Source organism: Mandrillus leucophaeus, unplaced genomic scaffold, assembly GCF_000951045.1.
Source record: "Mandrillus leucophaeus isolate KB7577 unplaced genomic scaffold, Mleu.le_1.0 Scaffold536, whole genome shotgun sequence".
NCBI classification, from domain to species: Eukaryota; Metazoa; Chordata; class Mammalia; order Primates; family Cercopithecidae; genus Mandrillus; species Mandrillus leucophaeus.
In genome coordinates this window covers 1,472,551-1,497,654 of record NW_012105764.1, presented here as the reverse complement: position 1 = coordinate 1,497,654, position 25,104 = coordinate 1,472,551, and positions in this window count along the sequence as shown.

The window sequence follows — 25,104 nt, the reverse complement described above, 5'->3', positions numbered from 1 at the left end:
GAGATGCAGCTGGGAATTCAGGGAAACTAAGAGCCTGAAGCTAGAAGACAAAGTAAAAGGGAAGAGAGAATTGAACAAAGGAAGAACCCCCAGAGATTTGCAGATGGTCCTGCTTGAGTATCCCACTGATACCGATCAGCATATCCATGTGAGAAAACTACAATAAAATCAGATAGCCACATATACCATACATAAATATCAATTCCAGGTAAATTTAATAAAACAAACTCAAGAAGCAAAATGTGTAAACTTTTAGAAGAAAATAAAGAACATCTCTATCACATCAAGGTAGAGAATTTTTCTTAAACAAGACAAAAAAACACTAGCCATAAAGGAAAAGATTAATACATTTGTGTACATTAAAATTAAACCTTCTGGACTACAAAAGACAACATATAAAAAGTGAGACTGGGTCGGGCACGCTGGCACATGCCTGTAATTCCAGCACTTTGGGAGGCCAATGCTGGCGGATTGTTGAGCTCAAGAGTTCGAGGCTGGCCTGGGCAAAAAAGCGAAATCCCATCTCTATAAAAAATACAAAAATCAGCTGGACATGGTGGTGTACACCTGAAGACCCAGCTACTCAGAAAGCTGAGGTGGGAGGATGGCTTGAGCCCAGACGTGGAGGTTGCAAGTGAGCTGAGATCACACCGCTGCACTCCAGCCTGGGCAACAGAGAGAGACCCTGTCATAAATAAATAAATAAATAAATAAATAAAGAGACTGACACAAGCCAGACACAGCAAAAAGATGTTTACAATCCCTAAAACCAATAAGAAATTTTTAACTCAGTGTATACAATAAAATATAAAATATATAATAAAATAAAATTCCACATATCTATTTTTTTAAAATACAGCAACCTAATAATAAACTGTGGACTAAAGATATAATTAGTGAATTTTAGAAGAGAAACAATAAATGGGCAGTGTGTGTGTGTGTGTGTGTGTATGTGTGGGTTCAAATTTCTCAGGAAAATAAAGCCACTTTCACACCCATCTCATAGATGTGTTGTCATTTCTTCATTCGGCACAGATTTATTGGGTCACGGCTCTGTTAGGCACACAGAAACATTAAAAAGGTAAATAAATGACCATTATTTTATTTACCTTCTCTGCTAGCATGGGAACTCGAAGAGGTCAGGCACTGCTTCTTGTTCTTTATTGGGTCTTCCACACATAGTACATTCCTGGCATCAAGTACAAAGATGATGCAACTCCTGCCTTGAGGATCTGGAAATGTAAGGAGGAGGAGGAGGGGGAGGAGGCAAGAAAGTAGCAAAGCCCAATACCTCTCTGGCATGCCTGGGAGGCACAAGGAGCTAGATTTTGAAGGACATGTAGACGTCCACCAGTACTTTGGTTACACTCTTTATGTAAAGAGTCACATTGGAAATGGGCCTCAAAAAATGTTTTCCCTAACACGGCTTCTTTTCAAATTAGCACAGAATGTTTACCATATTATAAAATACACACACACACACACACACACTCACACACACAACTAGTCTCAAATAACTAATTCCCTGATAGTAAATAGCTTCAACTCCAAAATGCCAGGAAAAGGAGAAGAAAGAAGAGGAGCAGGAGGAGGGAAAAAAAAGAGGAGGAGGAAGAAGAATCAAAGCCATCTCCATCCACACAACTTACCATGTATTATGTTAACGTTGCTTCACTGCTAGCTATCTTTACTCTCTTTAACATTGCTTTATTACTTCCTGTCTTCAATGACTTTACTAATTCAGAAAACTCTTGCCCAAGAAGACAATAAAAAGTTGCAAGTAACTTTATTGTTAGTTTCAGCAACTTCCTAGAAATCCCACTTAAGTGAACATCTCCTGTTCATCTCTTCAAACGACTGCTTACTCCCCAAGATCCTTCAAAACTCTCAACTCTACCAATTTTAAACTACCATATGATAATCATTACTCAGTCCAATTAACATCACCCTCCTACACTCCCCTAAGCCCTAGCCCTCCAAACTCCCCAATCTCCACTACACCTCAGCTTGAAAAGACCTGCCTTAAGCCAGACTTGCTGATTTTACCATGCCACTCAATACTAGGGCTATGTGGGGTCCTACAATAAACTAGGATGCAATAAGAATAAACTCAGCCTTTTCTTATCAACGAGTTGTTTTGGCGATATTTTTGGAGTGCCAGTATTACATTATCATCATTATTATCACTAACAAGGATTGAGATCTGATTACATACTGGGTAATTTAAATGCTTTAAATACCTGATAATCACATTTTGTACAGGAAGGGTTTCTAAACAAGTAATTAAATTATAGATTGTAAATTCAAATGAGATTTTATAATACCTTTCAAAGAGGAAGTTTGTATTTTCTGCTGTCCTTCTTCATAAAGATTAAGCCAAATGGACCCCAGTCTAAAAGATACTCTGGGGCAGAATTCCTTGATGCATACCACCAGAAGTTATCGTGATTATAGTGGCATTAGCCTTCATAACTCAGCTTCATTGAGTTCTGTTAAAAGAATCCCAACAACAGAAATAAATGTGCCTCTTATTTCAACATTAAAGACAAGTGACCTTCTCATAGAAAATATTAGCTGATGAAATAAATAAAGAAGGTATTGGAAACCTGAACAAAATAAAGGTAGGGAATTTCAGGAAGAGAAATGCCTGCATTTTGCCCTTCACCTCCAAATAAAGAATAATAGATATTTCCTTGGCAAACTGAGCGAAGAAAATGGGATGACCGAGCTTCCCAACTAAAATAACATCAACTATATGTTGTAATTTTGCCTTTGCCACACCACACTTTTGACTTCGTGGCACTGCCAGTAAAAATTCATTTTCAAGCAGCCCACTGGAACAGCCTGGGCCTTTGCCTTAATTCACTTTTCCTGCTAAGAGCCAAGAGGAGAGGTAGCCTTGTCTAAGGAGGACGGACAGCAGTGCGCTCCATCGGAGGAGGCTGAATACTAAATTAATCATGCTCTGGCTAGAATTTGCAATTCTTTGAGAGATGCTCAAGATGGTATGAAAAATTTAAAGGTAACAAGGAAAAAAGGAGAGAGGTTGTGAAGCAGAAAGCTTCACAGGGCACTTTAAATGTGAAAGATGCATTATAGTTTCTCACACATGAACAAGATAGCTTGCCTTATCCAGAATGCCATAAATAAGTACTGCATTCTCACAGATGTGCCCTGTGAATGGAGCTGTCATCCTGGAACACAGAAATTTCAGATACAATGGTCATTTTCAGTGATTAGTATTAATATGAAACCCATCCACCTGAAACTAGCATTAATTGGTCAAAACCACATGCTCGTATAATGTCAGTACAAAATGACAAGCTCTGCTTAAGGGGGTCCCGGCACTTTTGCACAGATGAGTTTTAGAAGTTTTTCATTATTTTTAAAAATGTATACCTCCCCCTTTGTTTCTACTATTCTCAAACTAGTTTTCTTTGTGTTCCTAGAATCCCCACTTTGCACTGCATGCTTCACCATTGGTCTGCTACATAAATGTAGCCAAATAGGGACTCTTCTGTAGTTTCTTCATCTCAAAAATTAAACAATAATCCTGACCCATTATAAATTAAAGCCATGAGGGATTTTTCTGAGATGAAACACGTTCCCTAAAGTTACTTCTGATATTTGAAGTGTTTTTTTTTTTGAAAAAATGAATAGAAAAACAAATGCCCTAACGAAAATAACAAGAAACTCATAAATGCAGTGCCATTTAGTGCAATATTCCATGACAATTATAAGTTTTTTAAAAAAATTGTTCCTCTCTCCCGAAGGCACTGAGGTAATATATCCTTCCAGGACTATTCTATTATACCTTATTCTCAATCCCAAAAAACATGTCTTCCTACCGATGCTGAAATTTCCTTTGTTGTGGTGGAAAATGGCTTTCCTGATAACCATAGAAGAGGGAACAACGGCAAACTTCATCTCTAATAAATTATGATGCCTCCACCTTCAGATGCAGATAGAGGTATCCACTGTCACCCTGAGTGGTTTGGATAGTGATAAGATGGGTGAGTAATTGAAGCCCCTGTGCCCCCTTATCCTCATGGAGTCTCTGGCTGCCCAAGTCTTAAGCTTTCTCCCTCTCTTATTCAGTAGTTTAGTCCCATCTCTTCTCCATTCTCCAAATCCCCCATGGAATTTCCTGCCCCAAATCCCATGTTCTTAGTCCTCTGCCTTAAACCAACAGCTAAAAACTCGTTCCTAGAAAGCTGTTAATAACGTCTGATAAGGAGCCTGCAATACAGTTCATATCACTCTCAGGAGCTCAGTGATTCCTTGCTTGTGGAGAGAAATTTTACTTTATCATCAATTAATATTTTATACGTTGCCTGTTCTTTACATTACCTCCGTCCCAATCTTGTTTTTGAACTCTCTTCCCCGTCACCTAATCTCTGCTGTGACAGGGTGGATGGGGGCTGGGGCTACCCCAATCCTAGAGAGATGTGATTTGTAGATAGTGAGCTGCTCCTAACCAGCTCATCTTTTCTAGTCACTGAAGACAGCCATGAGCAGCCACTGCAGAGCAGCCCTTGAGATTCACCATCTGGATGAGAAAGAGGAACTGAGTCCAAATTGGCTTAGGGCTTTCTTTTAGTTCCTCCAATGCATGACTCACCTCAACCTTCATCCAAACTGTTGTTCCATCTTCCTGGGACACTCCATTCCCTACACTCCAAGGGCTAACTTGGTGTCACGTTTCCTGTCTCAACATAAACTTTATTGCTTCAGGGAAACCTTTGCTAGCCCTGACACATACACACTAAGTTAATGTCCCATGTTTAATGCTCCCACACCACCCAACACTTCTACTTTTATGACAGCCAGCCCAACTTACCCTGTTCTGTCACATTCCCCATCACTTACTCGGGTCGTCTTCCACACTGGACTGAAAAGATCACTGTGGCTGCTGGTTTGGTATTGTGTTGCCAGTGGATAGCAAATATTTATCAAATGAATAAATAAAACGTAAGAATAGTACTTGTTTCATTCTTATATCTGCTATAACATCTAGCAAAGTAACTGAAACTTAATTAGCATTCAATAAAATGCTTATGGATTAAATGCAGGAATAAGAACCCTAAGGATGTCAGCTGAATTCAGCACTACCCCAAATCAACTGGGAAAATCCTTCCTACCACCGTTCTTTCCTGATCTCTCAGTGGGTTTCTTGCCTTGCTACTTGGCTCAGATAAAAGCTAGAAAGAACAGCACTACAGGAGGAAAAAAAATGGTAATATGCAATGGAGACTAAACTACTACAATCAAAAGTAATATTCTTCTCTCTTTCTTTCAACTCCTACTATTGAATACTACCCCCATCCCCAGAGGAAAAGATCACTGGAAACACACCCAAAAAAAAGTCACCCCCACATTTTTTTATAAAAAGTATGCTATTTAGGTTCTCAGCCATGAATATGTAGCTAATATTGACTAATGGGAAATGTAAAAGGAAGAAAGCTACAGCTTTTTAAAGCATACTCATTGAAATTAAGGTCATATGTAAGAAATTTGTTTTAAAAAAATTTCTGAGCCACATCCAAAACTCTAGAGGGCATATTAAATAATGAAAATGTAAACTATTGGGATTTGGTGCTGGTTACTATGTTGGCACAGTACATAGCTCCCTGCGTGGCTTAAAAAATTAAGGAACTTTCCCTTTTCCCTTTATCTAGTAGCCTCCAAAATTAAAACAGTTTTCTTTTCTTTGTGTAGTAATACAAGCTAACCAAATTATACTCTAATATTTTCATTCAATAACTTGGGAAGTCATGAAAATGCTTGTTTGGGGAGTTGCCTATATAGAAACAGAAAGAAAAAAACCATATCAAGAGGATTAAAAAGAGAGAGGGAGATAAAACAAAGAATTCCAAGGATTGTCACAATCTGATCTGCATAAATAAAAGATAATGGCTTCAGTGAGCTGGCCAATCTTTCTGTGGAGTGATCAGTCTGTAGAGAGTCATGTCTAAGAGGCTGCAGGTCATTATGGCAGGATAAAGCCTATTTCTCATTTATATTAAAGAATCTTGCCTATTAAGGGCTTGATTTGGATTTCAGACATAAATGTGCACAAGGCTCCACACCTTGTTAAGTCAATTGCTACATATGCATTCTCTCCCTAATACACATGCAGATTTTATCATTCACAACTCAACCATAACACCTAACGTACTTTTCTTGATTTAGAAAGGATAACATTTAGGTAGATCAGAAGTACTCAAATTGGGGGAATTGGATCATAAAATTTTCCCTTGACAAAGAAATTATTTTTTAATTTTGTACAGAAGACACAAATTTCCTTCCTTTTAAACAGGGCTTGCTACATCAAGAGAAGAAGGTTAAACTGTTGCCATTTTTAAATATGTTTGATTCACTTTATTATAATATCTGGTTCCAGGCAAATGGATTGTTCCAAGTCAGCAACTGGAAACCTAAGCAATGGAAACTTTCACATTAAAAAACAAATAAATCAGACAATACAGTAAACAAACCCTGACTATAAAAATGGTTAAATATGGTATAGGAAACTCAGTAAAGTCAAGGAGACACCTTGGGTCCAAAAAGGAGCTATATGTGTAATTGAAAGACTTCCTTGACTGGGCCTCATGAGGTGGCTGTAGCATTAGTGGGGTCCCTACTTTGTAAGTCTACAGCATTGAGAAACTCAATGGGTACCTTCACCCAGGCACAAGCACGTCCTGCTGTGTTGATTTAACGGTGGCTCATGCCTGTAATCCCAGCACTTTGGGAGGCCGAGGCGGGTGGATCATGAGGTCAGCTGTTCAAGACCAGCCTGACCAACATGGTGAAACCCTGTCTCTACTAAAAATACAAAAATTTGCTGGGCGTGGTGGCACGCGCCTATAATCACAGCTACTCAGGAGGCTGAGGCAGGAAAATTGCTTGAACCCAGGAGTCGGAGGTTGCAGTGAGCTGAGACTGTGCTACTGCACTCCAGCCTGGGTGACAGAGCGAGACTCCATCTCAAAATAATAATAATAAATATATATATATATACACACACACACACATATTTGGACACTGATTTCCAAATAATAAGGCAAATAATAAAATTTTGGTGTTCCGTTTGTTTGTTTTGTTTGTTTGTTTTGAGAAAGGATCTAGCTCTGTCGGTCAAGCTGGAGTGCCATGGTGTGATCTCAGATCATTACAACCCCCGCCTCCCAGGCTCAGGTGATCTTCCTGCCTCAGCCTCCTGAGTAGTTGGGACTACAGGGTGCACAAACTCGCCCGACTAATGTTTGTATTTTTTTGGTAGAGATGAGGTTTAGCTACATTGCCCAGGCTGATTTTGAACTCCTGGGGTCAAGCGATCCACTTGTCTCCACCTCCCAAAATGCTGGGATTGAGCCACCACGCCTGGCCAAGAATTAATTTATAAGGCAATAGTAATATGACATAGTAGGAAATATCTAGATAGAAGATAGGGTCTCTGGTCCTGGTCTACTCCGTTTCCATCTCTGGGACTCTGTGAGTCACTTGATCTCTCTGATTCTTTATTTTCCTTATATTTCCTAATCGAGAGGTATTCAGTTAATTCAATCAATGACAAAATGGTTCAATAGAAATATGGGCAAAGACAAGAATAGAAGGCAGTATGGCACTATGGTTTTCAAACAAAAGTCTGAGAAATTTGGAAGTCCCCAGATGTATCAATAAGGGAGGAACTTGTACCAAGAAGTCCCACAGCATAGATGTTGGGATGATCTGAAAGTGCTATATGAACAAAAGGCTCATTTTGCAAATGGTTGCCAAATATGTGATGGGTGGACCTGGGAGAGATTATAAACGTATTTTATGGGAAGGTACTGCCTAGAACAATGGTTCTCAATGGGAATGCTACGGCCCCTTAGGGGAAGTTTTCGAAATTAGATTGGGGCTTAGTCGTCACAATGACTGGGGACACTAGTGTCATTTAGTTGACAGGAGGCAGAGGCACTGTGTGTCTTGCAATATACAAGATAGTCCTGCACAAGGAAGAATTATTCCAGTTCCCACAAAACATCATGACATTAATGAAGGTATGTTTATAATTACCTCACTTAGTTTCACATATAAACAATAGTATTATTTATGTCAACAAACAAACAAACAAAAAAAGATTGCACTATTGACTTCCCAGAATAATAACTGCAAAGTAAATCAAGGGATTATCATACTTTATGTTCAGATTTTTATCAAAAGGGTTCACAGTTTTAGAAAGTCAGTCTACTCACGATATTCGAGTCAACAATGAGACATTTACATCAGTCTGCATTTGTGGCTGTAGGATTCATAGTGATTCTACTGGCTATAGGATTCATGGTGATTCTACATATGGGGCAAACATCTTTTTAGAACAAATTCCTTCCCTTTTATTTCTCCCTTATAATAAAGTTTTAACATAGTTTTAACACTTGCTGTCAAAGAGGTATTCAAAGTATTTGTTATATGAAAGTGGAGCCTTGGGTACGACAATGTTGAGAACACTGATCTGGGGCAAAGATCATCTGTATGGCAGAAAAAGAACTTAAAGGAAGTTCTCAACAGACATCATGGTAAGAATTGCCCTTTCTGGGGGTGAGAGAAGGAGATGAAAATTTGCAGAAAGAGCGTGGGTGGAGAGACATGTCTGGTTCCTGAAGACCTGGTGAATATATAGCCATCCCAGAGAGATGGAAGGTTAAGGCAGGGGCCTTTGAGCCTCTTTTCCATTTGGAACCCTGGGAAGCGATGCCACTTTGCATTCTGCTCCCACTCAGAATATGGTAATCACAGTAAAATAGGAATCGCAGAGGGGTACATACAGGCAGGAAGCCAAATTTGGTGGCCCTGAGATTCCCAAGGTTTCATGTGGAGGGTGTGGAAGGAAACCAGACATTCACAGGTATTCTCAGTGAGAGAGTCATGTGGCAGCTGAGAGTAGCAAGCCAGATGGTTAACCACAAACGGTCCTGTCGAGAGGATGACCCTGAAGCAGAGGCTCTGGGGTAGATGGTCACACCAGAGCAAGACAGAGTCTGTGGCTGAGATCTGCATACTGCAGCACCCACAGAGCCAGGGGAGGAACCCGTGACATTGCTAAGAGAATAGATCACAGCAGGGGAGCCATCAGGTCCACAGTGTCCAGGGGAACAGGAAACATCTCCAAAATGGCCAGCAAACAGACCCAGACCCCATACTGTTACCATCAGGTCACCAATCCCCTGTGCTCAGCAGCCATCTCGCATAGGGGAACAAGGAGTAGACACAGGCTGAAAACCTGAGTCATCACCCTAGAAGTGGGAAAGTTAACCCATTAATTAGAAACGACGGAGACACTGCACAATCAGGTTTCAGTCCTCCCCTCTGCCAAAACCTGCCACCTTCACTCAACTGGAAATACCCAGCAAAGTGAAAAAGAAATAAGCAACGATTTTTTGGAAACATCTCAGTTTGTCAAGTATTGCACTTTTACCCTTCTCTTGAGTATGTTCCTCTCCTTTCCATGTGCATCCGAAACTGGTCAACCTGAACTTGGACTGTGGGAACCAGAACCAAATGTGGGTACGGTATACAGTACACAGCATTACATTTATCATGAACCTAAGACTATTAAAATAAAAACAAGAATAAGAATGCCATCTACTGGCGTGCAAAGCAGCAAGGCCCCTAACAAATCTGCAGTTGGTTTAAATGGGAGAAAGAATGAAAAGTTTTGTATTATTTTGTTATGAAACAGTGATAATAGCTAGAGAAGAGAGATTTAAATATAAGTAGTATTAAGGGGACAGAGCACAAATAAATTTCTTTTAAACTAGTAAATCTTTCACAGTCATTTCCCAATTTTGTATTTGCTACTATAAACTCTATCTGAATGCAAAATAGATAAATACAGTAAAACAGAGGCTTTGTTTGTTTTACTGATTTATCAAACTGTTTAAAAGCAACCTAATGTTGATCTTTATTCATCACTTTTTAAAATGTGTTTATAAATTGGTTTGCCTGTGTAAACAGAATGATAGAATATGTGACTCTATTTGGTTGTTCCTATTTTCTATATGTTGAAATGGAATCAATTTTTTTTTTTTTTTGCATAGAAGGCAAACCAGATACTGATGAACCATACTTGTCAATATTGACTACCACTTATATGATCATTTGTATGAATTTTCCTCAGTTGGTTGATGATAATACAAATTTTTTAACTTTTTCAGTGGAGAATTTATTTCTAATCACTTACTTATTCTTTGAAAATCCTACTCAAATCTTGATATTTTATTAGGTCCTCGATAATGTTTCCTTAAAATGTTCACAGTATCCAGGTCATTTTATTGCCTATAAATATCTCATTGTTCTAGCACCATTTGTTGAAAAGATTTTTACTTTCCCCATTAAATTGCCTTGCCACATTTGTCAAAGAGCAATTGACTAAATGTGTGTGTTTATTTCTAGATTTTACATTCTGCTCCATTAATCTATTCATCTATACACCAATTCCAAATTTTCTTGATAACTATAGCTTTATAGTAAGCCTTGATATCAGATAGTGTAAGATTTACACTGACTTAACACTGTAAGTCATCCAAATTTCTTCTTTTTAAAGTTGTTTTTTCTATTTTGGGTACTTTCTATTACCATACAAATTTTAAAATAAGCTTGTCAATTTCTACAAAAAAAGGCTGTGGGGATTTTAATTGTGGGGATTTTAATCAATTTGGGGAGAATTGCCATCTTAACAGTACTGAGTCTTCCAATCCATGAACACGATATAGCTTTCCATTTATTTAGGTCTTCTTAAAATTGTGCTAAGCAATAGTTTATAGTACAAAATTTAATTAAAAATGGATTATAGACCTAAATGTAATGGTTAAAAACCACAAAAATTCTAAAAGAAAACAGAATACATCTTAGTGACCTTGGGTTTGGCAAGGTTTTCCTTTTTTTTTTCCCCCCCAGATGTAGGCTCACTCTGTTACATAGGCTGGAGTGCAAGGGCGCGATCTCAGCTCACTGCAACCTCCGCCTCCCAGGTTCAAGCGATTCTCCTGCCTCAGCCTACCTACTAGTAGCTGAGATTACAGGCACATACCACTACGCCTGGCTAACTTTTGTATTTTTATTAGAGACAGGGTTTCACCATGTTGGACAGGCTGGTCTCGAACCCTTGACCTTGTCATCCACTCACCTCAGGCTCCCAAAGTGCTGCGATTACAGGTGTGAGCCACTGCACCCAGCCCAAGGTTTTCTTAAATATGACACCAAAAAGCACAAACTGTAAGGTAAAATAATAAATTGGACTTCATCAATTAAAATTTTGTTCTTGTAAAGACATTGCGATGAAAATAAAGGGCAAGCCTCAGACTGGGAAGAAATATTTGCAAAGCATATATAAGAAAAAAAAACTTGTATCTAGAACATGCAAAGACCTCTTACAATTCAATTAGAAGACAACCCACTTTTTAAAATGAGAAAAAGACTTGAACAGATATTCGATCAAAGAAGATATACAGATGGCAAGTACATCAAAAGTTGTCCAATATCATTAGGCATTAGGGAAATGCAAATTAAAACCACAGTGAGATCTCACTACATTTCCAAACATTACTTTTGTTTGTTTGTTTGTTTGAGTCGGAGTCTCACTCTGTCACCAGGCTGAAGTGCAGTGGTGCCATCTTGGCTTACTGCAACCTCCACCTCCCAGATTCCAGTGATTCTCCTACCTTAGCCTCCTGAGTAGCTGGGATTACAGGTGCACGCCACCATGCCCAGCTAATTTTTGTATTTTTTGTAGAGATGGGGTTTCACCATGTTGGCCAGGATGGTCTCGATCTCTTGACCTTGTGATCCAGCCACCTCGGCCTCCCAAAGTGCTGGGATTACAGGTATAAGCCATCACACCCGGCCCCAAATATTACTTTTTTTAGAATGGCTAAAATTAAAAAGACTCTCCACATCAACTGATGGGGAGGATGTGGAACTACTAGAACTTTTATATACTGATGGAAGAAATATAAAATTGTACAATAAATTTGGAAAACACTTTGACAGTTTTAAAGCTAAATATATACATGCCATACAACTCAGTGATTTCATTCTTAGGCATTTACCTAAGATAAATGAAAGCAAAGACTTGTAAAGGAATGTTCCTAGCAGCTTTATGTGTAATAGCCAAAACTGGAAACAACCCAAATGTCCCTCAACTGGAAGACTACCCAAATGTCCCTCGACAGAGGAGTGAATAAATAAATTGTGCTGTATCCATACAATGCATTGCTTCTCCACCATAAAAAAGACTCAAATTTAAAAAAGAATAAGAATGTTGCTATGTGCAACAACATAAATTAACTCAAAATAATGTGCTTTCTTACTGTCTGAACCATCTTAAAAAAAAAAAAAAAAGACCAAAATAATGAGCTGAATAAAAGAAGACAGACAAAAATAACCACATATTATATTATTCCATTTATATAAAATCTGATAAAATGTACACCATATCTTGATTGTGGTGATGGTTTCATGGACATGTGCATATGTCAAAACTCATCAAAGTGTACATTTTAAATACAGACAGTTCACGGTGTGTTCATTATACCTCAATAAAGCTATAAAAATAATAGTGTCACACAGCAGTGGCAAAAAAATTGGTTAGATAATATATTAATTTTTAACTTTTCAATTAGTCTTTTTTTTTGAAACGAAGTCTCTGTCGCCAGGCTAGAGTGCAGTGGCACGATCTCAGCTCACCGCAACCTCTGCCTCCCAAGTTCAAGCAATTCTCCTGCCTCAGCCTCCCAAGTAGCTGGGATTACAGGCACCCGGCACCATGCCTAGCTAATTTTTTGTATTTTTAGTAAAGACGGGTTTCACCATGTTGGCCAGGATGGTCTCGATCTCCTGACCTCATGATCCGCCCACCTTGGCCTCCCAAAGTACTGGGATTACAGGTGTGAGCCACTGCACCTGGCCTCAATTATTCTTTACTTTGAGGAATTTAATTTTGCTTTGATATTTCTGGTGTTTTAATTGCCAATGACACTATTAACACAGTACTAATATAACAAATCTCATATTCATGTACTTGTGCACAGGGTAGAGCTGCAGAGTAATGCAATTGCATCTTCAAGCTTGATCCCACCATCCCCCTCAAAAAAAAGTCTGTCATTGCACTCTACCTATATTTTTGATAAACAAATTAAGAATTCACAGATTATTTCTACAATTGAGTTTCAGCATTCAATTATTAAATCCATCTATGCTGGTAGATAGAAAATGCAACATTTGGCAACTTTTGAGGTTCTTAAATGATCCACCTGGTCTCACAGATTAAAATAAAGCCAACAATAAAAATGCAAGCCAACCTCACATAGTTGCTAGCTAAGTTAGCATAAAAATAAAACCACTTCCCCCACCCTAGAGTTGGCCTTGTCAATAGGGTAGAAAGGTAAGCTTTCAAGTATTTCTTGGGTTTTCTTTTTTTCCAGTGGCCACTGGGCCTGCTTCCCTTTACTGAGAATGAAGTTAATAATAGAATGACAGGAAACAGGCATTATTCATTTCACATGTGGACAAGAGAAGCGAAGGGAGAACTTTCTTCTATTTGAGCTTAGAAGGAAGAGATTAGAAGTGGCCGTTCTTAGAATAGCATCACAGTGATACTGTAATTTGTAAAACACCTTTGGAGGCATGAGAGCTCATCATCCATTTCCCTCTGTCCCAGCAAGAAAGTTTTAAACAATCTCAAAAGACTGTAATAATTTACAAAAGTCTTCAAATCTTTGGAAGAGATACCCTGAATCTCTTTTAGAAACATTCTTTTTCAGCCAGGGTTCATCCCAACTTTAAGGGAGACTCTACAAGGATCAAGGAACTCATTACTTTTAGTTTCTTCTTGTTTCAGAGTCCATGACCAGCTCTTAGACCTGGCTATAAACACGTTCCCAGTTCTTCACATTCTGGCTACCAAGAGTGATTCTTCATGGGAGGAACAGCTGGAGGAGCATGACTTTGAGGGGCTCACAAGGCCCACCTCCCTCCTCACCCAGGCTAAGCATTCAATAAATATATGTTAATGTAGGATTAAATACGCTCAAGCATAGACACACTGAACTCAAAATGTTACCTTTAGAATCCAAAATGGTTTAGACCAGCAGTCCCTAACGTTTTTGGCACCAGGGATTGGTTTTGTGGAAGACAATTTTTCCATGGTTGGGGATTGGCGGGGGGATGGTTTGGGAATGAAACTGTTCCATCTCAGATCATCAGGCATTAGATTCTCATAAGGAGCAAGCAACCTAGATCCCTCACATGTGCAGTTCACTATAGAGCTCGTGCTCCTATGAGAATCTAATGCCGCGGCAGATCTGACAGAAGGCGGAACTCAGGCGGTAATGCGTGCTGGCAGCTCACCTCCTGCTGTGCAGCCCAGTTCCTAACAGGCCACAGACTGGTACCTGTCTGCAGCCTGGGGATTGGGGAGCCCTGGTTTAGACCAAACAAGTGGGAAAATTGTCTCCAGAATCAGAAAGTATTTACTTCATAGGGTCACTGTGAGAATTAAACGACGTTTCTGCAAGGAAGCACCTGATAGGCACTATCTGGAAAGGAGGCACCTCAGAGAATATCAAGACAACAAAAGTGAGTTGCAGAAGGTTGAAGCAACCTGTGAAAGTCACTCACTCAGCTCGTGTGAGAAAGGGCAGGGTTGGAACTCCTATGTCGTAGCTCCTAGGCCAGTGCTCTGTACTTGACAGTGGCACCATAGAACTCCAGGAATTCCACGGAACTTTCCAACAAATCCAGGACCTTCAGGGTAATGAGATCCAAAATGGGCAAATTTCAGTGGGGAATGACATGTGAAGAAAACAGAGCAGGAAAGAGGAAATGCACAAGATTATCTTCAAGTTCAATGTTCGATCATTTGTTTTCTCACTTCCCACCATGCTCTTGATGTGCATTTTTAGCTTTGTTTTATGAACGAGAAAACTGGGGTTCAGAAAAGTTCGACAATGTATCTGAGGCATGGTATCTTCTGATTCCAAGTTTAGCTCTATTTCTACTCCATAGCAATCCCAAGGCTTGGATGGAAACATGCAGTGAGCATCATAAAGGAGTCAGGCTAGGAAAGGCCACACAGGGTGACAGCCTGAGTCTGGGGAGGACAAGGAAAGTCCTTGGGAAAGGAGGACACAAAGACACATTCACCTGCTTTACAGTGGGCAGGGGCCCTTCTAAAATTGAAGCATGCAATACGGCAGCCTGGCCATTTTCTAGGACTGGTAACTACATCTGTCCAGTTGCTCAGGCCAAAGAACTTGATGTCAAGCTTGACTCCTCTCTTTCTCATACCCTGCAACCAATCTGCTGTGAAATCCTCCTAGTTGTCCCTCCAAACAATAGCAGACTCAGAACCCTGTCTCCACCTCCAGTACCACCACCGTCTCCAAGCCACCAGCTTTCCCCTGGATTATCCTATTAGCCTCCACATCCAGTCTCCCTGCTCTACCTTTGACCCCTTCAGCCTCTTCTCACACCGTCAACCAGAGTGAATCTTTTTCCCCCAACATTTTATTATGAATGCTTTCAGACTTACAGTAAAGCTGAATTAATTTTTTTTTTTTTTTTTTTTTTGAGACGGAGTCTTGCTCTGTTCCCTGCACTGGAGTACAGTGGCGGGATCTCGGCTCACTGCAACCTCAGCCTCCCAGGTTCAAGAAATTCTCCTGCCTCAGCCTCCCAGGCAGCTGGGATTACAGGCACCCACCACCATGTCCAGCTAATTTTTGTAATTTTAGTAGAGATGGGATTTCACCATGTTGGCCAGGCTGGTGTTGAACTCCTGATCTCGTGATCTGCCTGCCTTGGCCTCCCAAAGTGCTGGGATTATAGACATGAGCCACTGTGCCCAGCCTGAAAAATTTTTTACAGTAAACACATATATCCACAACCTAGATTCTATCGTTAACATATGATGATGCTTGTTTTGTCACATTATTTATCCTTCTTCAGAGATTATTTAAAAGTGTAAGTCTGATCACATTGCTCTTTTCCACAAGAATCTCCAAAAGCTTCCTGTCTCTCTAAGAGTAAAAGCCAAACTCTTGTAATGATCCAATAAAGGTGCAAGCAATCTGCACCATCCCACATCCTACATCTTTACATCTCTCCTCTGTCTTCATTTCTCACTGTGTCCTGCCTTCTTTCCTCCACACACAGCTCCTGCCCTCCAGCCACACTGGTATCTTTGTATATTTAAAGATACAATAGGCTCTTCACTGTTCTTTCCCTCTGCCTGGAACTCTCTTCCTACAGATTTCTATGTGAGTCATTCCCTCACTTCTTTCACAGCTTTATTCAAACAGCCCCTTTAGAGTAAGATCTTCCCTGGCCATCCCATTTAAAGTCGCAAATCATCCCTAAAATTGCCTTCCTCAATTTCCCTGACATTTCTTCCCCTCTATAGCCTTAATTACCCTGACACTCTACATTTTAGTTATTAGTCTTATCTATTGTTGGTCTCTCCCCATTGTAATTTGTTATTAATAGCTTCAACATACATTGCATCCGGCAATTTAGATATACTGACTTCAGTTTGATTTGTACAATAGGTACCTGAAAGGACACTTCTTATTCGCTTTTAATAATAAGGAAATAGCCTCAAGGAAGCTAAGTAACTTGCCCAAGACCACCAATGTATGTGGGAGCAAGAATTAAAATTCAGATCTCTCAATCTGCAAGATCTATTGTTTTTTGGATGGGCGCTGTAGCTCATGCCAGCACTTTGGGAGGCTGAAGCCAGTAGATTACTTGAGCTCAGGAGTTTAAGACCAGCCTGGGCAACATAGAGAGACTCTTTCTTTACAAAAAAAATTTAAAAAATTAGCCAGGTGGCCGGGCACAGTGGCTCACGCCTGTAATCCCAGCACTTTGGGAGGCTGAGGCAGGTGAATCACCTGAGGTCAGGAGTTCAAGACCAGCCTGGCTAACATGGTGAAACACCATGTGTACTAAAAATAAAAGATTAGCCGGGCATGGTGGCCCATGCCTATAGTCCCAGCTACTTGGGAAGCTGAGGCAGGAGAATCGCTTGAACCCGGGAGGCAGAGGTTGCAGTGAGCCAAGATCACACCACTGTACTCCAGCCTGGGCAACAGAGGGAGACTCCCTCTAAAAAAAAAAAAAAAAAAAAAAAAAAAGATAGCCAGGCTTACTTAGAGTCTCACTCTGGTGTCACAGTAGTCATGCCGCTGTACTCCAGCCTGGGCAACAGACTGAGACCCTGTCTTAAAAAAAAATCCATTTTTTTTTTCACCATATGGCACAGGAAACTCTATGATGAGATTGGTGGAGCCCCTCGGCAGGCACCCTAACTAAAGGCCTTTCTCACATTCATCCCTCATTTTGTACTTAAATGGTTGGTTCTTCAAGATGTCCCTCTTGAAACTCTAATCCTGAAAGGGAAGAAATATCAAGAAGGAATAATCAATATTTCTTTAGGGATGGATCAGATGACAAATAAAAAGAGAACCTGTGCCTTGGGCACGGTATTCAGGGTAAGGATCTGGAGTGAATAGAGTAGAAAATCAAAGATTACAGAAGTGTCCAGGGCACTGATGGGCCCAAAGATACGCTTCACAAACTTGTCCTTTTTCCCAGAGACAAACTAGGACTAATTCTAGGAAAACCATACATATATCTCTGCTCCATTCCTCAATAATAGAATTTATTACATAACATAGTAATATACCTGTTGCTATACTGTTGTTTTTGTTCACTAAACTGTGAGCCTCTTGAGCCTGGGGAATGTAACTTACTCATCTTTGAATCCCCAATGCCTAGCACAGTTTTGGGCACATAATAGGAGCTTAATAAATGTTTGTTGTTGAATTAGTTAATGAAGTAAATGATTGACTAGATTATCATACAAGACCTGGGAGGAACCGAGAAAGGAAACTCTACTAATCAGCCATGAAAACTCTTGTTGAGCCTTTCGTCTTTTCTCCTGACTTCAAACACAGATAGAACTATCTTAAATAACACCATTGCAATGGGATTTTAAAGTGATTACTGCATATCACAATAACTAATGTTCCAATTTAGAGCTGTGGGTGATTGGTTCAGTATGAAACGGCAGTGAATGCTGAGAAAAGCGCCTGAAATCCAGTAGCTCATTGGTTAAATATTGGTTTAATTTAAATCTGAATCTTAATCCAGGCACCCTTCCCCTCCCCGTGCAACCTTTTTTTAGTTCTCCCTATTGTATGACTGTATCTGTGTCTGTGCACTATATTACACCATAAATTCTTGAAATCGGGGACCATGGTTTATTCTTACAACTAGAAGAGCAATGCTTTAAAGACAGCGAGCATTCACACAGTATTTGTGAAAACTAACAAGTTAGATGTACTCTCTTCCCATTCACTCCTGGTTAGAGTGAGTGAGAACAGGCTTTTACCATGATAAGTCAACTGTGATTACTAGTTCAAACCCATATTAGGGTGGGAAAAAAATAGAAAGTATCATCACATAACTTCATGAACATCGCATCAGCTATCTGATATGGTTTGGATCTGCGTCCCCATCCAAATCTCATGTTAAAATGTAATCCCCAGTGCTGGAGGTGGTGCCCTTGTGAGAGGTAATTGGATCATGGGGGCAGTTTGTCATGGTTTAACACCATCCCACCTTGGTGCTGTCATCACAAAAGTGAGTTCTTGTGAGATCTAGTTGTTTAAAAAGCATGTGGTGTGGCACCTCCCTCCAAACTCCCTGCTTTCTTAGTCCTGTTCCTGCCGTGTAACACGCCTGCTTCCACTTTGCCTTCCACTATGAGTAAAAGCTCCCTGAGGCCTCCCCAGAAGCAGAGGCTGCCGTGCTTCCTTGTACAGCCTGCAGAACCATGAGCCAATTCAACCTCGTTGCTTTATAAATTACCCAGTCTCAATGGGTAATCTGTTCATAGCAGCGCAAGAAGGGACTAATACACTATCCCACAAGAAAATCTAATGGATTATGTGTAAGAAAATGATGATTATTAAGCTTGATAAAGCAATAATAATTATTAATATTAACTAACAATTATAGAACATCTGCTCTTTGTCAGAATCAGTGCTAATGTATTTCCACATGTCAGCTCACTTAGTCCCCACAATACAAAATTCATTATATACAATGATTACGCCCCATTTTCTGAATGAGCAAATAAAGGTCTGGAGTCACTGAGCACATCTCCTGGGGTCCTCCCTGAGGGTTGAAGCAAGGTAAGAGCACGCTTGTTTGGGCTCGGGCGTTCTGCAGATCTATGATATCAGCATAATTTCTATTTCTTTACTTTATTCCGAGTTTATCTTTTTTTTTTTTCTACTTTTGTGCTCTATTTTTTTTTTTTTATTTCATCAGGCTCTTTTTTAGTCCTTTAGAGATAATCTACAACTATAGGATCTGTATCATTTCCAGAGTGCCTGTAGCTCTTTGTAGGAGTTGAAAGAGCTGATTTCTTGAGTGTCCTGAACTGTTCTATCACTTATAGTAATAATTACAGAACTAAAGGTATAATAAAATGGGATGTTTTAACCCATATTTTATGAGTCACGAATGGGCTCTAAAAAGCTGCCATTTTATTATTTCCTTTAGAGATACTTAATAGGTAATGTCAGTAGCAAAGTTTAGTGTCCAACCAGCACTTAATATTTCCTATCTCCAGAATTATCAGCCCTCCTTAAAGGAAGAATAATCAAAGGAGATTTGGATGTATACATGTGTCAATCTAACGTCATATCACCTAGGTTAAATACTGAAAAATAAAGAAGTAGAAACTAAAGGGCTACATCAACTATATAGATTGGGCAATAAGAAAAAGCAGTGAAATGAACCAAAATGAGGATATTATCCAGAAAATTAAAATTGTATGTGGCTGTACATATTGCATCTACTACCTGGAAGAAATGGCCTTAAATTGTAGACACAGCATGAAACAGCCATTGCAGAGTTGGTTAGTTTCACATTAACTCATATAATCTGACCTCTTCTGACATAGTTCAACAACTAAAAATTTTTCATTCTGTTCTAATAAACTAAACATCTCTTCACCTGGGTTCAGCTAGATTTCCAGTAACTGCCCTTAACTAGAAGCTGGACTCCTACAGCTGCTGATTAACTGAATTCTTTTCAGCCCTTGCCCAGTTGCTTCAATTTCAATTCCTTCTTTGCATTTTCTGCAACAGGAGTATACATATTTATATCTAGGCATTATTGGAAGTAGTTTGTCAGCTCATAATTCAGCTCGCAACAAAGCCTATTTGTTCCTTCCCCATACACCACTAACCTAAGATTGTAAATTCATTCAGGCACTACTGAAGTCTCTCCATATGGAGTTAACACACACAGGAGCTGTTGCTCAGAGGTTTACCAGAAGGCCCCAGAACTTTTGAAGATCTAAGAAACGTAGGTGATTGATCAGTGTATATAATACCAATTCTTTGAGATTTGTTGAGACCTGCTTTTCAATCTAGTTTATGATCATTTTTTTGTAAACATCCCCTGTGTGCTTAAGAAGAATGTTATTCCTTAAGTGCAGGAGTATTTGGTGTAGATCTCTACTCGATCAAACTTGTTTATTGTGTTGTTCAAATATTTATATCTTTATTAATCTTTCCTCTTGGATATTATGATAATTGAGACAGATGAAATGAGTCTTTTCCTATTTATGGTGGTCTTATCTTCCTGTGGTTCTATCAGTTTTTGCTTCATATACTTAAAATATTTCGTTAGAGATGTACAAGCTTAGAGTTGCTGTATCTTCCTGGTGATTTCAGTATTTTATTATTATTTAGTGACTTTCTACATTCCTATTTGTCCTGACATTTTTGTTATTTCAATCCTAAAGCAGTTTCTATGTAAATTGCCATATGCTATTAGGTTAAACCAATAGAATCCTGTCTATGAAGGACCCCTCGTTTTGTTGTAAACGTGTATAACAACCGATGGCACAAACACTTGCAAGAAAAAGAGGGAAAATAAAATAATAATGCTTTTTGTCTTAAAGCCTAACCTGTCTGATAATGATACATCTCTACAACTTTTGTGTTGGTTAACATTTGCTTGGTGTATGTTTTTCCATCCTTTAAATGATTCTATGCCTTTATACTTTAGATGTCAGCTGGAATGTTTTTAAACTAATCTGATCACTCCTGTCTTTAACTAGCATGTTTAATCTATGTTTCTTTATTACTGATATGGTTGGACTTGTTTTTGCAATCTTTTTTATTTGTATTTGCCCCATTCTTAGTGCTTCTTGACGTTTTGGGGTTTATGTTGTTTACTTTTGTTTGCTTATTTATTCTTTTGTATATATTGAACCTATTGTGTATACTTCTTCAGAATCTCCTGCTCTACCTATCTTTTATTCTGACTGCTGCTGCAGTGACCATTTCTATGTGGGCTCCATCCAGCTTGACATTTTGCAACCTGACAGCACCTTGCCTCAGCCCACATGTGTTTCTCGCTTCCTACCCTGCTGCTTCTGTGTTAAGCCATGGCTGGGGATGCCACACATGCAGGCATAATAGGGAAAAAGGGGGAAGCACCAATGGATAAATGCTTTTTTAATTTTTTTGGAAGGAAAGCCATGAAATTCATTTCATACAGCCTTCAGCTGTATCCCAAATGTCCCTAATGTGGAAATAAGTAACCAGTTGCCTCTAGCAGCAGAGAAAAAGAGAAAAAAAGAAGAGAGGAGGAAGAGTTTAAATGAGAAGATTGTGACTTCTTACAGCTCAAAATACTGGCAGTGGACAGATGTTAGCAAGTCATGAGGCTTCATAGTTTTATAAAATAGGGACAATAAGGTTTGTTTACCTCACAGGATTCTTGTAAGAATCAAATGCATGATGTAGGTAAACGTTCTGTATTTCAAAGTCCTTCTCTAATTTTAAAGTGCTGTTTTATTTGGAAGGAGTGTTATTTATTATTGGCAATACGTCAGGGTGGCAGGCAGCATAAATGATTGCTATGCTTTCTAAAGATGATTCTAATACTAGACAGAAGCAAAATATTTCTTACATGCTACAACAGTGGACTTGCCTTGAAATTATTTTACCTGTTTGTCAATTCACTTCACAAATATTTATTGAGCCTAATGTTGCCATTAATGCTTCTGTTTGGGAACCAGTTAATTGCTGGCTCCACCCTGTAGTATGTAACAGGGACAAATTACTTAACATCTCTTAGCCTCAGTTTTCTCCTCTTTCAAATGAGCATAATAATAATAATAATAATAGCAACAATGCAATACTAACTTCAAAATTAATATGGAGATGAAGACTAGCTGTTTTCCCTCTGACTACATACACTGTGCTGTGTGAGACTAGGCCCTATGGAAGCAAGGGATGTTCACGTTAGCCTTGAATACTTCATTGGAGAAGGTTTTAGAAAACACTTGAATTATAATCTGGAAGGACTTTGGGTTTGGGCTGCCCTATCCCCCTTGCTACTTCTTTTGCCTTATTTTGGCAAAAGTGCTGTGAAGAAGAGTAAGGCTGCAGGAAGGAATTACTTGAAGTCCTCCTGAAGATCTTCCCAGCAATGAAGAGCAGAGTCTGAAATCCATAGTTGGGCTGTGAGAGACAGTACAATGTGAGTAATTGCCAAAACTTAGTACCACACCACTCTGGGAGTACATTATTTATAATTAGTGCCAGTAGGACTAGACACCTATCTGTCTGCTCCAAAGGCATGAAATGCACACGATTTACCTCCATTCCAGCATTTCATCAAGAAAGAGCAATAGACACCTCTGTGCTTGAAAAGCACAACTCGACGACTCCCTATTGACCCCTGCCCAACTTTTGAGTTAATGCAAAAATTTCTGTTTTTCTGGTTTTATCTTTTTTTATGGCTGGGATATGTTATCTAGATCTTTGTACCGCTCATATTAATGTAGTCTCTAAACACAAGTCAAAATTCATTCTCTGATCCCAAAAGAGACTACAACTACTTTAAAGAATTTCTCTCCACCAATTCTTTTTTCAAGGGAATCCAGCTGACAAGCCTGAGTTATTTCAGATGGTTTAGATACAAAATTTTATGCACACATTTGTTTTTATATATACTCCTCGGTGTTCACACATATCTTTCACCTCTTTCAAAATTTAGAAGGAATAAAAACACGAGCCTTGAGTACATCATACAAAATCTACTATCTGTCTGGCACATTCTTTGTTCAGACATGTCTCCTTTCTGCATCGTCTTCTTTGCCGAGCCTATTTTATTCCATTTGAAGAGGCCAGTATAAGTCTCTTCAGTTTGCACTCACTAAGGACCTCGTACACTTACTGTATAACTTGGGAAAGCAATCTGAAAACCAGCCATCTTTCGGGACCTCAGAAGCACCAAATCACAGTAAACTCCACAGAGGGAAGCAAAATAGAAAGAAGAATTCAGCCAATATTTCATTCCATTCCTATGAGGAAGGCTAGGAAGGAAACTTGTTTACACAAAAGTCAGTACATCCAGAACATTCTTACACTTTCTAGGTAGGCTTCATATGGGGTTACAAGACAAAAGTACATTGCAGCAGTCAAATTATTTACCAAATAAAACAGCACTCACCCAGGAAGTGAACACACAATTCCAGCCGTGTTGCATAGCATCTCTGGCAACTGCTTTGTGCAGTATCAATCACATTTTTTAATAATTTTAATTTTTAAATGGGGCAATACATTTAAGTGGTATAAAAATATCAGCATATTTAACATTTCTTATTTGTCCTGACATTTTTATTATTCCAAACATAGAGCAGTTTATATGTAAATTGCCATATGCTGTTCGGTTAAACCAATAGAAACTTGTCTGTGAAGGACTTGCCATTTTGTTGTAAATGTGTACAACACCGCATGGCACAAACACTTCCAAGAAAAAGGAAAAAATATCACATGAAAGTAGCAAGCAAGCAAACTTTGTACCTATCTCAACAGAGTGGTAAATAATTTTGTGTTTGCCTTTGATTATGTTCTAACAATGGCCATGTTCTATGTTTTACATGAAGGACATTAGGTAATGAAATATTATTTTTATTAGAAAATTTAGCAATTAAACACAGGATATGTGGGTTTCCTGGTGGCAGAGACTGTGTCTTTAACTGTGTAGTTATCTCAGCTTTTAAAACATACTTGTGCATACATCCACCCACACATACTTACACTCACACACAAGTACACACGGTGCAAGCCACAAAACAGGTAACTAGATATTTACCACAGCTCATATTCAAAGAGAACATTTTTTATTTTTTATTTTTTATTTTTTGAGATGGAGTCTTGCTCTGTTACCCAGGCTGGAGTGCAGTGGCACAATCTTGGCTCACTGCAGTCTCTGTCTCCTGGGTTTAAGCGATTCTCCTGCCTCAGCCTCCTGAGTAGCTGGGAGTACATGTGTGTGCCACCACGACCAGTTAATTTTTGTATTTTTAGTAGAGATGGGGTTTCACCATATTGGCCAGACTGATCTCAAACTCCCAACCTCAGGTGATCCACCCACCTCAGACTTCCAAAATGCTGGGATTACAGGTGTGAGCCACTGGCCTGAACATTTTCTATAAGATAAAATAATTAACTCAAACTTACTTCCTCTCTAAAACTGTTGTCATAGAGTTTTGTTCCTACACAAAGACTGCTTCACAGAAAAGTCCACATTAGCCATATTTTAAGTCATTTAATTATCTATTTATTACGTACTTTATTTTACTATCGAGCATTCTAAGCCATATTGAAATAAATTGAATAGAGCAATAGAACAAATGGCATGACTTTAAATTTTTATATATCTAGCAGATCTTTGGGAGAGTGGCTATTTTGGATGACAAAGGAGGACAAAGTAAGCAGTAAGATTTCAAGAAACAATTACATGATCCCAGGGAGGGGCTTCCTCTGATATTGATGATTCACTCATTCATTCGATAGTTACTAATGCCTCTTAAGTACCAGGTCCTCTCCTAGGCACTGGGGATATGGAGGTGAGCAAGACCAACAAAGTCCCTGGTCTCATGGAGCTTACATTCTGGCAGTAAAGAACGTAAATTTACAAATTAGTAGTTATATAATGTCCAGTAGTGGTGAGTGCTGT